The 16,941-nt window shown below is 40.9% G+C and overlaps 1 protein-coding gene across 1 annotated transcript in view; it reads left to right on the top strand.

Moving 5' to 3' along the window:
• Window positions 1-16,941, top strand: part of LOC106086784 (uncharacterized) — a 137,983-nt gene that overhangs the window by 50,583 nt on the left and 70,459 nt on the right. The window lies entirely within an intron of this gene.

Genomic DNA, 16,941 nt, shown 5'->3' with positions numbered 1-16,941 from the left:
CTGAACCGATCTGTGCCATAATGCAGAAGTATGTCAAGGGGATTAACTTAACAAACTGTCCCAAATTTCAGCAAAATCGGATAATAAATGAGGCTTTTATGGGCCTAAGACTCTTAATCGGAGGATCGGTCTATATGGCAGCTATATCTAAATCTAGAGCTATCTAGGCCAAATTGAAGAAGGATATCGAAGGGCCTTACACAACTCACTGTCCCAAATTTCATTTAAATCGGATAATAAATGTGGCTTTTATAGGCCTAATACTCAAAATCGACGGATCGGTCTATATGTCAGCTATATCCAAATCTGGACCGATCTGTGCCATATTGCAGTTGTATGTCGAAGGGTCTAACACAACTCTCTGTTCCAAATTTCAGCAAAATCGGATAATAAATGTGGCTTTTATAGACCTAAGACCCTAAATCGGCGGATAGGTCTATATAACAGCTATATCCAAATCTGAGCCGATCTGTGCCATATTGCAGATGTATGTCGAAGGGTCTAAGACAACTTACTGTCCAAAGTTTCAGCAAAATCGGATAATAAATCTGGCTTTTATAGGCCAAAGATCTTAAATCGGCGGATCGGTATATATGACAGCTATATTCAAATCTGGACCGATCTGTGCCATATTGCAGTTGTATGTCGAAGGGTCTAACACAACTCTCTGTTCCAAATTTGAGCAGAATCGGATAATAAATGTGGCTTTTATAGGCCTAAGACCCAAAATCGGCGGATCAGTGTATATGACAGCTATATCCAAATCTGGACCGATCTGATCCAAATTGAAGAAAAATGTCGAAGGGCATAACATAACTCACTGTCCCCAATTTCAGCCAAATCGGATAATAAGTGTGGCTTTTATAGGCCTAAGACCCTAAATCGTCGGATCGGCCTATATGAAGATATAGACCGATATAGCCCATCTTCGAACTTAACCTGCTTATGGACAAAGAAAGAACCTGTGCAAAATTTCAGCTTAATATCTCTATTTGTAAAGACTGTAGCGTGATTTTAGCAGACAGACGTTCGGAGAGACGGACGGACATGGCTAGATCGTCTTAGATTTTTACGCTGATCAAGAATATATATACTTTATAGGGTCGGAAATGGATATTTCGATGTGTTGCAAACGGAATGACAAAATGAATATACCCCCATCCTTCGGTGGTGGGTATAAAAAGTTGGAAACTAGCAATGGGAGAAATTTTCGTAGTGTGTGGCATGAATTTTAAGCATTACACATGAGTGTGAAGCTTTTACTTCTTTACCTCTGATATTTAAAAGCGTGTTAATCGGGCCGAATCTTATATACACTCTACCATGAATAAGGCGAATTAGCTTTGCAGTAAGGCTTGATGGAATGTCCTATGTTCCAGGCAGTGTGGATTATACCCTGCCTGAGCCGAGTTTTGATAAAAAGTACTGTACGACTATTCCTGATAGAACCGATTGGAACTACAATATCCCTGGTATAGTAGTTACGGATGGTTCCAAACTAGACGACCAGGTGGGCTTTGGGATCGGTCTATATGGGGGCTATATGAAGATATAGTCCAATATAGCCCATCTTCGAACTTAAATAAAAAATGCGGCTTTTTTGGGACCAAGACTTTAAATCGCGATATCGGTCTATATGGCAGCTATATGCAAATCTTGATCGATCTAGACCAACTTGCAGAAATATGTGGAGGGGCTTAACTTAATTCTATGTCCCAAATTTCGGCAAGATTGGACAATAAATGCGCCTTTTATGGCCCCGAAACCTTAAATCGAGAGATCGGTCTATATGGCAGCTATATCCAAATTTAGACCGATCTGAGTGAAATTGAAGAAGGATGTCGAAGGGTCTAACACAAAACACTGTCCAAAATTGCGGCGACATCGGATAATAAATGCGCTTTTTATGGCCCCAAAACCTAAAACCGAGAAATCGGTCAATATGACAGTTATATCCAAATCTGAACCGATCTGTGCCATAATGCAGAAGTATGTCAAGGGGATTAACTTAACAAACTGTCCCAAATTTCAGCAAAATCGGATAATAAATGAGGCTTTTATGGGCCTAAGACTCTTAATCGGAGGATCGGTCTATATGGCAGCTGTATCTAAATCTAGAGCTATCTAGGCCAAATTGAAGAAGGATATCGAAGGGCCTTACACAACTCACTGTCCCAAATTTCATTTAAATCGGATAATAAATGTGGCTTTTATAGGCCTAATACTCAAAATCGACGGATCGGTCTATATGCCAGCTATATCCAAATCTGGACCGATCTGTGCCATATTGCAGAAGTATGTCAAGGGGATTAACTTAACAAACTGTCCCAAATTTCAGCAAAATCGGATCATAAATGTGGCTTTTATAGGCCTAAGACCCTAAATCGGCGGATCGGTCTAAATGGCAGCTATATCCAAATCTGAACCGATCTGGACCAAATTGACGAAGGATGTCAAAGGGCCTAACATAACTCACTGTCCCAAATTTCAGTAAAATCGGATAATAAACGTGGCTTTTATGGACCTAAGACCCTAAATGCGAAGATCGGTCTATATGGCAACTATATCCAAATCTGGACCGATCTGGGCCAAAATGAAGAAGGATGTCGGAGATCCTAACACAACTCTCTGTTCCAAATTTTAGCAGAATCGGAAAATAAATGTGGCTTTTATGGGCCTAAGACCCAAAATCTGCGGATCAGTGTATATGACAGCTATATCCAAATCTGGACCGATCTGTGCCATATTACAGAAGTATGTCAAAGGGTCTAACATAACTCACTATTCCAAATTTCAGCAGAATCGGATAATAAATGTGGCTTTTGTAGGCCTAAGACCCAGAGTCGGCAGATCGGTCTATATGGCAGCTATATCTAAATCTGGACCGTTCTGATCCAAATTGAAGAAAAATGTCAAAGAGCCTCACATAACTCACTGTCCCAAATTTCAGCAGAATCGTATAATAAATCTGGCTTTTATAGGCCAAAGATCTTAAATCGGCGGATCGGTATATATGACAGCTATATCCAAATCTGGACCGATCTGTGCCATATTGCAGTTGTATGTCGAAGGGTCTAACACAACTCTGTGTTCCAAATTTCAGCAAAATCGGATAATAAATGTGGCTTTTATAGACCTAAGACCCTAAATCGGCGGATCGGTCTATATAACAGCTATATCCAAATCTGAGCCGATCTGTGCCATATTGCAGAAGTATGTCGAAGGGTCTAAGACAACTCACTGTCCAAAGTTTCAGCAAAATCGGATAATAAATCTGGCTTTTATAGGCCAAAGATCTTAAATCGGCGGATCGGTATATATGACAGCTATATCCAAATCTGGACCGATCTGTGCCATATTGCAGTTGTATGTCGAAGGGTCTAACACAACTCTCTGTTCCAAATTTTAGCAGAATCGGATAATAAATGTGGCTTTTATAGGCCTAAGACCCAAAATCGGCGGATCGGTCTATATGACAGCTGTATCCAAATCTGGACCGATCTGATCCAAATTGAAGAAAAATGTCGAAGGGCATAACATAACTCACTGTCCCAAATTTCAGCAAAATCGGATAATAAATGTGGCTTTTATAGGCCTAAGACCCTAAATCGTCCGATCGGTCTATATGGGGGCTATATGAAATTATAGACCGATATAGCCCATCTGCGAACTTAACCTGCTTATGGACAAAGAAAGAACCTGTGCAAAGTTTCAGCTTAATATCTCTATTTTTTAAAGACTGTAGCGTGATTTTATCAGACAGACGTTCGGAGAGACGGACGGACATGGCTAGATCGTCTTAGATTTTTACGCTGATCAAGAATATATATACTTTATAGGGTCGGAAATGACTATTTCGATGTGTTGCAAACGAAATGACAAAATGAATATACCCCCATCCTTCGGTGGTGGGTGTAAAAATGAAATTGTTGCGCTTTGTTTGTTTGCTAGTTTGATTGTCTGTTCCGTATAGAACGGCTGAACCGATTTTCATGAAATTTTCAATTTCCGAAGGGGGGGCGGACCCTCCCCCATAACCCAATTTTTAAAAACGCCAGATCTCGGAGATGCGTGCACCGATTTAAGCGAAATTTTGTATGCCACCTTATGATACCACAAAAACAAGAAATAGTTGAAAATTTTTGGGGTCAAGTAAACTGGGGGAACGCCCCATCCCAAAACCCACCCGAACGGACATGTGTACCCATTGGGACAATATGGGTATCAAAGGAAAGGTATTTAAGAGTAGAATACGAATTGGTATACAAATTTCACTCTTAAGTTTCGGGGAGGTCCCCCACCCCCAAAAAAGCCCCAAGAGGACATTTTCACCGCTTTGGGCAATATGGGTATCAAATGAAAGGTATTTGAGAGTAGAGTACAAACTTGGCATTAAAATGTTACCCTGAGCGGTGGGGGGGGCCCCCACCCCCAAAAACACCACCCAACAAAACACTTTAACCGTTTTGAGTAATATGGGTATCACATAAAAGGTATTTAAAAGGAGTATACAAATCTGAGGCAAAACATTATTTTGTTGGTGTCTGAGGGCCCTTCCCACCACCCAAAACCCCATAGCAGGACAGCAATTTACCGCTTGGGAAACTATGGATATCAAATGAAAGCTATTTAAAGGTAGAGTCCAATGCTGATATAAAAATGTATTCCTCAGTATCTGAGGCGTCTCCCCACCCCCAAAACCCCTCAACAGGACACGTTTACCGATTGGGACTATATGGGTATCAAACGAAAGATATTTGGAAGCTGAGCACACATCTGTTATAAGAATTTGGTCCAAGGTGTTTACGGGGCCTACCCAATCCAAAAAACACCCAAAGCGGGATAAATGTCTAACGTCACAAAATGGGTATCGTATGAAAGGTCTTTGGGACTTGACTACGAATCTGGTATGTACAAATAGGACAGAATCTGGGACCCTGCCCACCCACTAAATAACCATCAATAGGATGTGTAATTCGATCCGGATAATATGACAATTAGAAGAAAGGTCTATGACGGTAAATTTTGAATCCAATGTTGGTATAAGGATTCAAGTAACTGGGTGACGTCCTACCATTCCGCAGGACAGTAGATCGCGGCAAATAATAGACTTACATAAATTGTCGTTTGGTTCTTAGCGTCGGGGAGGGCGACCCTCTCCTCCCAATAAATGCAATGCCAAACTGTTATGTAGGATGACCCAGAATTTATTGTACTCAAATAAAAGGACGTGTCAGAGGGCAATGCCCCTCCCCCTATCCTATCCAAAAAAAAAATTAAGAACAATATATGAATAAAATGAAATAATGTACTAAGGCCAATCAGGATAGAATAGGACAGAAATAAAAGGTCTTTGGTAGTAGAGTACGCTTTTTACCCTCAGATTGGGATGGACACAGGAGCACCAGCGGATCTTCAAGAATGTAGTATCCCAAGTGGTCGCTTTGAAATAAGATTTTGAATGTAGATAACCTATACAAAAAAATTAATTAGAGCGAATCTGAACGAGACTCCCTTGCTCTGAATAGTTTGATAACCTCCTTCAAAATGCTTGACATTTGGGTCGTGCCAATCCATAAACTCCCCCTTAACCAATGGCAATTGGTGGCTTAAATTAAAGAAATTTGAGAGTAGAGCACCATGCTAATGTTTTTTCAGGGCTAAGTATGGGCTATGCTGGCAACATTTTTTAGATAATATGTCATGTAAAACTTCTCTCCAAAGAGGTATCGCACTGCGCCCCGGCGTTCGGACTCGGCTATAAAAAGGAGGACCCTTGATATGTAAGAAGTTTGCCCCTTTTCCATAGTGGAATGGTCATTGGCAAAATTTGTTGTTTGTTTGTAAGTACGTGGGTGGCCGCCCCACCATGCATATCCCTCAAACTGGGTTGCCCAAAAAGTAATTGCGGATTTTTTAAAAGAAAGAAAAATCATTTTTAATAAAACTTAGAATGAACTTTAATCAAATATACTTTTTTTACGCTTTTTTTTTCTAAAGCAATCTAAAAGTAACAGCTGATAACTGACAGAAGAAAGAATGCAATTACAGAGTCACTAGCTGTAAAAAAATTTGTCAACGCCGACTATATGAAAAATCCGCAATTAGTTTTTGGGCAACCCAATATTTGTGGATTATAGCAAAAAGGGGCTCAAATGTGTATCTGTGTCATGGCCAAGTGTTTCAGGGACACCTCACCTCATAAACTCCCCCTTAACCACACATATATACCTACTATAGCAATATGTAGCTCCAATGTGATTTTCGGGAGTGCAGTATGAATCTGATACCCACTTTTGGGGCAAAGAGTTAGGCTACTCCAATCCACCACCAAATCCAAGAGACTGAAGTAGATCTAACATCCAAACTTTGATGGGCGGACCCTCCCATTACCCTTTTTTTTAAAACGACAGATTTCGGAGATGGGTGGGATATCTAGGGGGCCGCCCCACCTCCAAAGCCACCAGCTAGCCAATAATGACAATATGGGACTCAAATGAGAGGTATTTGAGACCAGAGCATGAATCGGATATATGGGAATCCGGCTCACTCTCAAGCCATAGCTTCCGACCATAGCAATATACGGCTCCAATGAAAGGTATTTGCGAATATATCGCGAAATATCTAAAAGGCCGTACCAGCACAACCAAACAGGACTTTCTTCCTGAAGTGACCGTATAGGGCTCAGATAAAATAAGAGTGTGAAATATGGCAAAGAGGAGCGGGCCCTTGTCCAGCTAGTCGTATATATATTTAAATTATTGCCCAAAAGTCTTTTGGTAATTTGTTGCAAATACACCCTAATTCTGCTGTTAATGGAAATTTTGCCAAACAACCAAGTTTCCCACTTGACGAGAAGCAAACGCTTGGAAGCATGTTTGCCATTTGTGTTGACACAAAAGACAGTTTAAACAAACAACAGGAATCACGTCTTTCTTTGCGACACAGAGAAGATGTGTGACTTTTTGTGGAATTTTTAAATTTTTTTTTTTTTGCTCTACAAACAATGCCAGAACAGATTGTAATGGCGTCAGATTTATATGTCTGCTTTGGCTAACGTCGCCTCCAACATTGACTGCCTTTTCGTGGAAACAGTGACTAACAAGGATACTAATGATATCTTAAAGGAGTAGCAAAAATTCCAAGGATAGAGGGAGCTGCCATTAAGTCTTATTAGTTTTTGTTGTTGACTGTTTTTGTCCTTATGGTCCTGGTGCTGTTCTTACCGTTGCTGTTGTTGTTGTTGTTGTATCATGAATGTTGTCATCGCTTTGGTGTGCATAATTAAAAAAGTTTCATTAGAATTTTCTCGGTTTTCTTGGTTCGTTGCAAATTGTCTTTTGGGGGCAAATGTATCCTCTGTAACGTTTCGTTGCGAAGGAGGGGTAGGATGAGTTTGTCAGTAAAACCAATGTAAGAGAGTGGGATATCTTGTTGACTCTGCTGTTGCCTTTGCTTACATTTAAACTTTTGTTCATAGATTAACGCCAATGTTTTCTCCCCATTCCAAGATTCCTGTTCCACTTTGCCATTTGGGCGTCTACGCCTTGTTTTGTCCTTAAATCTATTTGTCTGTCTACCATGCTGTTAATGAGTGGGTGGGATGGGTGTACCATCCCAAAGTGTTGATGCTGTATGGTACTCGTTTCAGGAGATCTATGGTTGGTTAAATTTAATTTTAAATTTAAAGAAAGTTAAATTAAAGTTAACGTTTATTAAATTAGGGAACAACATTAAAGTTTACTTTAATTAGGGGGTATGGATTGGGGCACTACTCTGATGCACTCAATATGGGTATGTCTCTGAGACTGCCGGACGAGTGTATGGTCTTTCAGGCAGAGGTCTGTGCCATTACAGAAAAATTTTGCTAAGGGATTTACCGCCCTCAAAACTCAGGATTTATGTGGACAGTATGGCGGCGCTCAAGGCCTTGAGGTCGAGGATGGCGAGGTCGAGATGCGTGGCGTCTCTGTATAGGCCCTGGATAGGATTCGGGTCTACAATGAGACACTGACATGGGTTCCTGAGCATGAGGGGATTCCAGAAAATGAGAGGGCGAATAAGTGCACCAGAAGGGGTTCATCTGCGCCGGGCGGACCAAGCACCGGTAATGCCTACGTGCCATTTGTCGTGGTACTGAACACAGTAGAGGGGATGGCCAGGGCGGCGCTGGTGGCGAGATGGGACTCGGTGGATGTTTGCCGGACTGCTATCGCCTGTCATTGACCGGAGGACGACGAACGAGTTGCTGGAGTTCTATAAGATGTCGATGAGTACCTTAACATGGGTCATAACTGGGCACTGTGCCAAAGGACGTATGGCGGCGCGCATGGGAATACCGCATAATGACTTCTGTAAGATTTGCCTTGATGAGGATGAGGAGGAGACCACTGAGCACTTGCTGTGTTCATGTCTGGGTCTGCAGAGACGTAAACTCTCCTTTCTAGAGAGTAGTTTCTACTGCGATCTGAGGGAACTTGCGAACGTACCCATGGTAGGTCTCCTGAGATTTTTTCAAGAAACAGGATGGTTCTGACTAGGGGTGCCATTAGCTCCGGCGTAGGTATATCCGTGCTTGCGTGGGGATGGGCGTCACTTCACCCCTCACACGGGTTCTCCATTCCTCCCGTTTTCCTATATTCGTGTATAACCTCTAGTTCGAGGTCTCACATCTTCTTCCTTTTCCCCTTCTTTCTAGGGTAACACAATGGGCTAAACTGGCCTCCGAATCACCTATGGTTGGCAACCCACTCAACCTAATCTAAATTACACTGTGCAACATTTTTTTTTAAACATTTATATACTCACCACCTAAGGATGGGGGTATATGCATTTTGTCATCCCGTTTGCAACACTTGGAAATATTCATTTCCGACCCTATTTTTGATCAGCCTTAAAATCTAAGACGATCTAGCCATGTACGCTATTGGTATCATAATGGGACACATAGGACTACGAGCGGCATGTGATAGCATGTGTAGGGCATGCGGGGAAGATGATGAGACACTGGAGCATTTCCTTTGTCATTGCCCGGCTTATGCGTCTGACAGATACCGGCACTTAGGTGGAGACACAATACCAGACGTGAACCAACTCAGGGGAGTGGTATTGAAAACAATTAAGGATTTTGTAAGTAGAACGGAATTCTTAACTTAGAGGTTACTTTATAGTTTTTAGAGCGCACAACAAGCCGATAACTGGTGTATGTCCATAGTGACATGGGGCGGATTAATGTCTGCAATCTCTTTTCAACCTAACCTAACCTTACCTAGCCATTTCCGTCCCTCTGTCTTTTGAAATCACGCTACAATCTCAAAAAATAGAGATATTGAGCTGAAACTTGCACAGATTCTGTTTTTGTCTATAAGCAGGTTAAGTTCGAAGATAGGCTACATCGGACTATGTCTTGATATTGCCCCCTTATAGACCGATCCGCCGATTTGGGGCCTTAGGCCCATAAAAGCCACATTTATTATCCGACTTTGCTGAAATTTGGGACAGTGAGTTGTGTTAGGCCCTCCGATATTCCTCATCAATTTGGCCCAGATCGGTCCCGATTAGGATATAGCTGCCATATAGACCGATCCGCCGATTTTGGGTTTTAGGCCCAAAAAAGCCACATTTATTATCCGATTTTGCCGAAATTTGGGACAGTGATTTCCGTTAGGCCCCTTGATATCTTTCTGCAATTTGGCACAGATCGGTTCAGATTTGGATATAGCTGTCATATAGACCGATCCGCCGATTTAGGGTCTAAGGCTCATAAAAGCCACATTTATTATCCGACTTTGCTGAAATTTGGGGCAATGAGTTGTGTTAAGCTCCTCAACATTCTTCTTCAATTTGGCTCAGATTGGTCCGGATTAGGATATAGCTGTTATATAGACCGATCCTCCGATTTGGGGTCTTAGGCCCATAAAAGCCACGTTTATTATCCGATTTTGCTGAAATTTGGGACAGTGAGTTGTGTAAGGCCCTCCAATATTATTTTTCAATTTATCCCACATTGGTCCAAAGTAGGATATAGCTCCCTTATAAACCGATCCGCCGATATAGGGTCATAGGCCAATAAATGCCACTTTTATTAACCGATTTTGCTGAAATTTGGGACAGTGAGTTGTGTTAGACACTCCAACATTCTTCTTCAATTTGGCTCAAATCGGTCCGGATTAGGATATAGCTGCCGATTTAGGGTTTTAGGTCCATAAAAGCCACATTTATTATCCGATTTTGGTGAAATTTGGGACAGTGATTTGCGTAAGGCCCCTTGATATCTTTCTGCAATCTGGCACAGATTCGTTCAGATTTCGATATAGCTGCCATATAGACCGATCCGCCGATATAGGGTCATAGGCCCATAAAAGCCACATTTATTATCCGATTTTGCTGAAATTTGGGACAGTGAGTTGTGTAAGGCTCTCCAATATTATTTTTCAATTTATCCCACATTGGTCCAAAGTAGGATATAGCTCCCTTATAAACCGATCCGCTGATGTGGGGTCTTAGGGCCATAAAAGCCACATTTATTATCCAATTTTGCTGAAATTTGGGATAGTGAGTTGTGTTAGACCCCCCAACATTCTTCTTCAATTTGGCTCAGATTGGTCCGGATTAGGATATAGCTGTTATATAGACCGATCCGCCGATTTTGGGTTTTAGGCCCATAAAAGGCACATTTATTATTCGATTTTGCAGAAATTTGGGGCAGTGAGTTGTCTTAGGCCCTTCGACATCCTTCGTCAATTTGGATTAGATCGGTCCAGATTTGTATATAGCTGCCATATAGACCGATCTCTCAATTTAAGGCTTTGGGACCATAAAAGGTGCATTTATTGTCCCATTTCGCCGAAATTTGGGACAGTGAGTTGTGTTACGTCCCTCAACATACTTCTGCAATATGGCACAGATCGGTCTAGATTTGGATATAGCTGTCATATAGACCGATCTCTCGATTTAAGGGTTTGGGGCCATAAAAGGCGCATTTATTGTCCGATTTAGCCGAAATTTGGGACGGGGGGTTGTGTTAGGCCCTTCAACATTCTTTTTCAATTTGCCTCAGATCGGTCCATATTTGGATATAGCTGCCATATAGACCAATCTCTTGATTTAAGTCTTGGGCCCACAAAAGGCGCATTTATTGACCGATGTCGCCGAAATTTGGAAGAGCGAGTTTAGTTAAGCCCCTTGACGTACTGGTGCAATATGGTACAGATCGGTACAGATGTGGATATAGCTGCCATATAGACCGATCTTTCGATTTAAGGTTTCGGGGCCATAAAAGGCGCATTTATTGTCCCATTTCGCCGAAATTTTGGACAGTGAGTTGTGTTGCGTCCTTCAACATACTTCTGCAATATGACACAGATCGGTCTAGATTTGGATTTAGCTGCCATATAGACCGATCTCTCGATTTAATGTCTAGGGCTGATAAAAGGCGTATTTATTATCCGATTTCGCCTAAATTTGGGACAATGAGTTATGTTGGACGCTTCGACGTCCATCTTCAATTTGGCTTAGATCGGTCCCGATTTGGATATAGCTGCCATATAGACCTATTTCTCAATTTAAGGTTTTGGGCCCGTAAAAGGCGCATTTATTGTCCGACTTTGCCAAAATTTAGGACAGTGAGTTATATTACACCCTTCGACGTCCATCTTCAATTTGGCTTAGATCGGTCCCGATTTGGATATAGCTGTCATATAGACCGATCTCTCGATTTAAGGTTTCGGGGCCATAAAAGGCACATTTATTGTCCGATTTCGCCAAAATTTGGGACAGTGAGTTGTGTTTTGCCCTTCGCCAGCCCTCTTCAATTTGGCTCAGATTGGTTCAGATTTGTATATAGCTGCCATATAGACCGATCTCGCGATTTAAGGTTTTGGCTTTATAAAAAGCACATTTGTAAGCCGATTTCGCTGAAATTTGACACAGTGACTTATGTTAGGCTTTTCAACATCCGTGTCGTATATGGTTCTGATTGGTCTATATTTGGATATAGCTAGCAAAAAGACCAATATTTTGTTCTACACAATTGAACAATGACTGGTATTTATTAGTATTTGGTCCGAGTCGGAATATATTTCTTTATAGCTGCTATGCATTTTTCAGCGGATTTTGACGAAAGGTGGTTTACATATATACCCGAGGTGGTGGGTTTCCAAAGTGCGGCCCCGCCGAACTTAACGCATTTTTTCTTGTTTTCAGATAATCTAGGTAGATTACGAGTATGAATGAGAAGTTAAAACAAGAAAATATGTTTTGAAAAATAATTTATACAATTTTAAAGATATCACATAAAATTTAATGATCTTTGCCCTAACTGGGCACACGGGGCAACAGTGAGAGCCATTGCCGTTGTCTTAGCGTTCGAAGCCATCAGTACAACTTCCAACAGATACACAAAATCATGTGTAGTACGGAAGAAGTGTAATTTGTCACAGATAGAATGTCTGTCATTATAAAAAAAAATACATGCATTGGGAAAAGTACAGCTAAAAAATAGGGTTGTCGAGCGTGCGTTTTCGCTATTAATACGATTCAAATACAACATACCAACGCACGGCCCTTGAAGCCAACACACCTTATAAGTCTTCTAACCCAAGACGAAACGCGTCCCATAGTGGTTGGTGTGTGTGTGTTGCTATCTTTGGCTTTCCTTTTCCATTTGCATCTCCTTGATAAGAAAGAGGAACAAAAATTTCTTATTGCTCTTAACAAAATCATAAACCATCATTGGGTCTTGTATGGACGTAAACCCATTTCATTTCTTTACCTTCATTTGTTAATGAAAATTTTGAATTTTATATAAGTCATGAATTTCCTTCCCGCGCTTAGAGTCTCCCTGGGCCATAGCTCTTCCTGCAGTTATTTGGACCTTTTTAAAAATAGATGTGATTGCGTTGTGTGCGTGTATGAGTGTGTGCATGGCTAGCATTCCAAAAACTTAGCCATGCATGATGTATGCATTGCTGTTGAAATTGCTATACGTGCCAGGATATGCGTACCAAGCCCCAAAGCATGGATACTTTCATTTAGTCCACAGCCAATTTTCATTGAATGTGTGGGGGTATGTTATGTGCTGTGCAGCATCCTTTGGGGAGTTTATCAATGTGCAAGAGGACGCGTTTTTATTTAGCGTTTGCTGCTTCCAAACGCTGACTGACTATTCGACAACCCCACCAATATTTTTGTTGGCAGTTTATTTGTGCATTTTTGAATTTGTTTGTGGTTAGGTTTAGGAAGAAAACAAAATTGCAAATATTTTATAGTGTCTATGAAGCCGCATTGGAGATTTTGCATGTTTCGTTGGGGGTGTGTGCGTGTGTGTGAAATGCTGCGCTATGTTTCGGTGAGAAATAGAAAATCCATAAATTCATAAAATAATTGAAAACACAACGGGGGGAGTGCATTCATAAATTTGCCAATGTAAACGAGGGGAGGTGTAACTATTGCAGGAAATGCTAGAAATAAAGGTGGAAAATATTTTCTTTAAAATTCATCAAATCTTTCTAAAAAAATGAGAAACAAATTTTCCAATTTACAAGAAAATCGTATCATCTTCTCCAACAGGATATTAATTGGCTGGGAGAGATCCTTTCATATTATTACTGAGGAACTGGTATCAGCCAGTGTCATTACATCACTCAGCTAATTAATGTTTCAGGGATACAAAACTCAGACATGGATTGAATTACCTTTGAACGTTAAGTGGTATCCGAAGCGGGTGATCCCTTTGTCAACAAAGGGATGGTATTTGTCCGTCTTGGGTCTTTTCCAGGATTTGGCGTAGTGTGAATATCTGATCTAGGGTGGATTTACCAAATCAAAAGCCGCATTGATCGGGCCCAATTATCTCATTGACTTAAGGTTTTAATCATTCACACAGTACGCTCGAGAGTATCTTCCATGCGATGGGGAGGAGACTTATTCCTCTGTAGTTGGCAAATTCCATTTTGTCTCCCTTCTTGTGTACGGGACATAGTATGCTGAGGTTGCAATCATCGGGTATGCGTTCTTCTAGCCTAATTGCGCAGATAAGCTCATGCATACGCCATATAAGCGTGTCTTAAATAGTGCAGCGGGTAACCCGTCGGCTCCAGCTGCCTTGTTGTTCTTTAGTCGGGTCACTGCTATTTGGACCTCATTCTGACTAGGAGGTAAACATTCTATATCATCATCAGGGATTGGTTCTGCGGTATCTTCTTTGTCGCCAACGTCGGACACTAGTCGTTGGGTAAAATGTTCTTTCCATGTCCTCAGCATGCTATCTGTATCAGTTACCAGATTTTCTTCTTTGTCTCTGCAGGTGGACGTTCCTCCACTAAAGCCATCGGTTTGATATTTTATTCTTTGGTAGAATTTCCGAACTTCATTCTGATTCCTGTACATCTTAATTTGCTCACACTCACGTCTTTCCATTTCATTTTTATACACACCACCATAGGTCATTTAGTCATTCCGTCTTTTTGATGCACGCTGGTTAAGATCTTGAACGGACCATATTTGGCTATAACTGCTATATGGACCGATTTTCCGATAAAGGGTCTAATTCCCATAAATGCTTTATTTTTCATCCGATTTTGCTGTGTGTAGTTTAAGGCTTCCCGACGACTGACCCAAACATGGTTCAGATCGGATTATATTTAGATATACAGGGTGGCTGATGAAAGCCGCTACCAAAAAAAAATGTAATAACTTTTTTTCTATTTAATAATAATAATTTAATAATTAATTTAATTAATTAATTAATTAATTTAATTAATAATAATTTAATAATTAATTTAATAATTTAATTTAACATGAATAAAAGAAAAATGTATTCCATACACCGAAAAAAAAATGTAGCAATATTCATCATTGTAGCAATATTCATCAGCCACCCTGTAGCTACCATATAGACCGATCTCCCGATAAAGGGTCTGAGGGCCATAAAAGCTTTATTTATTACCCGATTTCGCTGAAATTTTAAGCTGTGGGTTATTTTAAGCCTCCCGACATCTGATGTAAATATGGGTTAGATCGGTCCATATTTAGATATAGCTGCCATATAGACCGATCTCCCGATAAGGGGTCTGAAGGCCATAAAAGCTTTAGTTTTTACCCGATTTCGCTGAAATTTAAAACTGTGGGTTATTTTAAGCCTCCCGACATCTGATATAAATATGGGTTAGATCGGTCCATATTTAGATATAGCTGCCATATAGACCGATCTCCCGATAAAGGGTCTGAAGGCCCTAAAAGCTTTATTTATTACCCGATTCGCTGAAATTTGAAAAAGTGAGTAGGTTTAGATCTCCCAACATCTGACGTAAATATGGTTTAGATCGGACTATATTTAGATATAGCTGCCATATAGACCGATCTCCCGATAAAGGGTCTGAAGCCCATAAAAGCTTTATTTATTACCCGATGTCGCTGAAATTTGAAACAGTGAGTAGGTTAAAACCTCCCAATATCCGAGTCAAGTATGGTTCTGATTGGACTATAGTTAGATATAGCTGCCATATAGACCGATCTCTCGATAAAGGGTCTGAAGGCTATAAAAGCTATATTTTTTATCCAATTTCGCTGAAATTTGGAATAGTCCGCAGTTTTAAGCCTCCTAACATTCGACCCAAATATGGTATAGATCAGACTATATTTAGATATAGCTGCCATATAGACCGATCAGCTGATAAAGGGTCTGAAGACAATAAAAGCTTTATTTATTACCAGATTTCGCTGAAATTTTAAACAGAGAGTAGGTAAAGACCTCCCATCATCCGACCTAAATATGATTCTGATCGGACTATATTTAGATATAGCTGCCATATAGACCGATCTGCCGATAAGCGGTCTGAAGCCCATAAAAGCTTTATTTATTACCCGATTTCGCTGAAATTTGGGGCAGTGAGTTTTTCCAAGCCTCACGATATCCAACCTTAATATGATTCAGATCGGTATATAATTGGATATATCTGCCAAAAAGACCAAATTTTTTTTCAACAAAATTGAATAGTGACACATATATCAGACCACTCAATGTCCGTGCCGAATTTGGGTGCTTAAGTTATCCAGTTTTGACCGGATTGTGACGATATAGGGTTTGCTTATATACCCAAGGTGGTGGGTATCCAAAGTTCACACCGGCCGAACGTAATGCCTTTTTACTTGTATTTTCTGCAGAGTAGACGTTTCTCCTCTCTCCTTTTCTCCCGAAACCTCTCCTTCATCTGGCGCGTTGCTACTGATTGCAGGGTTGCTTTATATGCCGTATTCTTGGCTTCAGTAGCATTTCGACACTCTTGGTCGTACCATGGGTTTCTTGGGGAAGGCTTCCAGTACCCAAGTACGGATTTCGCGGCATTTTCTAGCTTTCATCAAGCAGTTGGGTCAGTCGAGTGGAGTATGCCGTTGCCATCTGTTGTGCAGCCTTTCAATGTTCATGTTTTGCAGCCTTTCATTGAGTGCGAATTTTTGCTCCAACAAGGTAATGATCCGTATCTTTATACGCTCCACGGATTGATCGTACATCTAACACTTTGCATGGATGGCTTCTATCTATCACAACGTGACCAATTTGATTCCTCCTGTTTTGATCGGATGACAGCCATGTGGAGTTGTGAATATTTTTATGTTGAAATCTGGTGTTGCTAACTCTCATGTTTTTTGCCGCGGCGAAATCATTCAGCCTCAACTCATTACTGGTTGATGTCTAGTGGAGGCTAAGCTTTCCGACTGTTGGGCCAAAGATGTCTTCCATTCCTATCTTCGCATTAAAATCTCCCAGAACGAATTTAATATCATGGGCGAGGCAGCGGTAATATTCTCTCTCTAGGCGCTCGTAGAAAATATCCTTGGTCTGCACATCCTTGTCTGCGGTAGGGGCATGGGCACAAATAAGGCTGATCTTTAACCAATTTTATAATTCCGCTTTCTTTGCCCATCAGTTCGATCTGAAAC

The sequence above is a fragment of the Stomoxys calcitrans genome, chromosome 4, assembly GCF_963082655.1.
Source record: "Stomoxys calcitrans chromosome 4, idStoCalc2.1, whole genome shotgun sequence".
Taxonomy (NCBI): Eukaryota; Metazoa; Arthropoda; class Insecta; order Diptera; family Muscidae; genus Stomoxys; species Stomoxys calcitrans.
The sequence above is the reverse complement of the archived record's forward strand: the minus strand, read 5'-3'. Positions and strand labels throughout refer to the sequence as shown.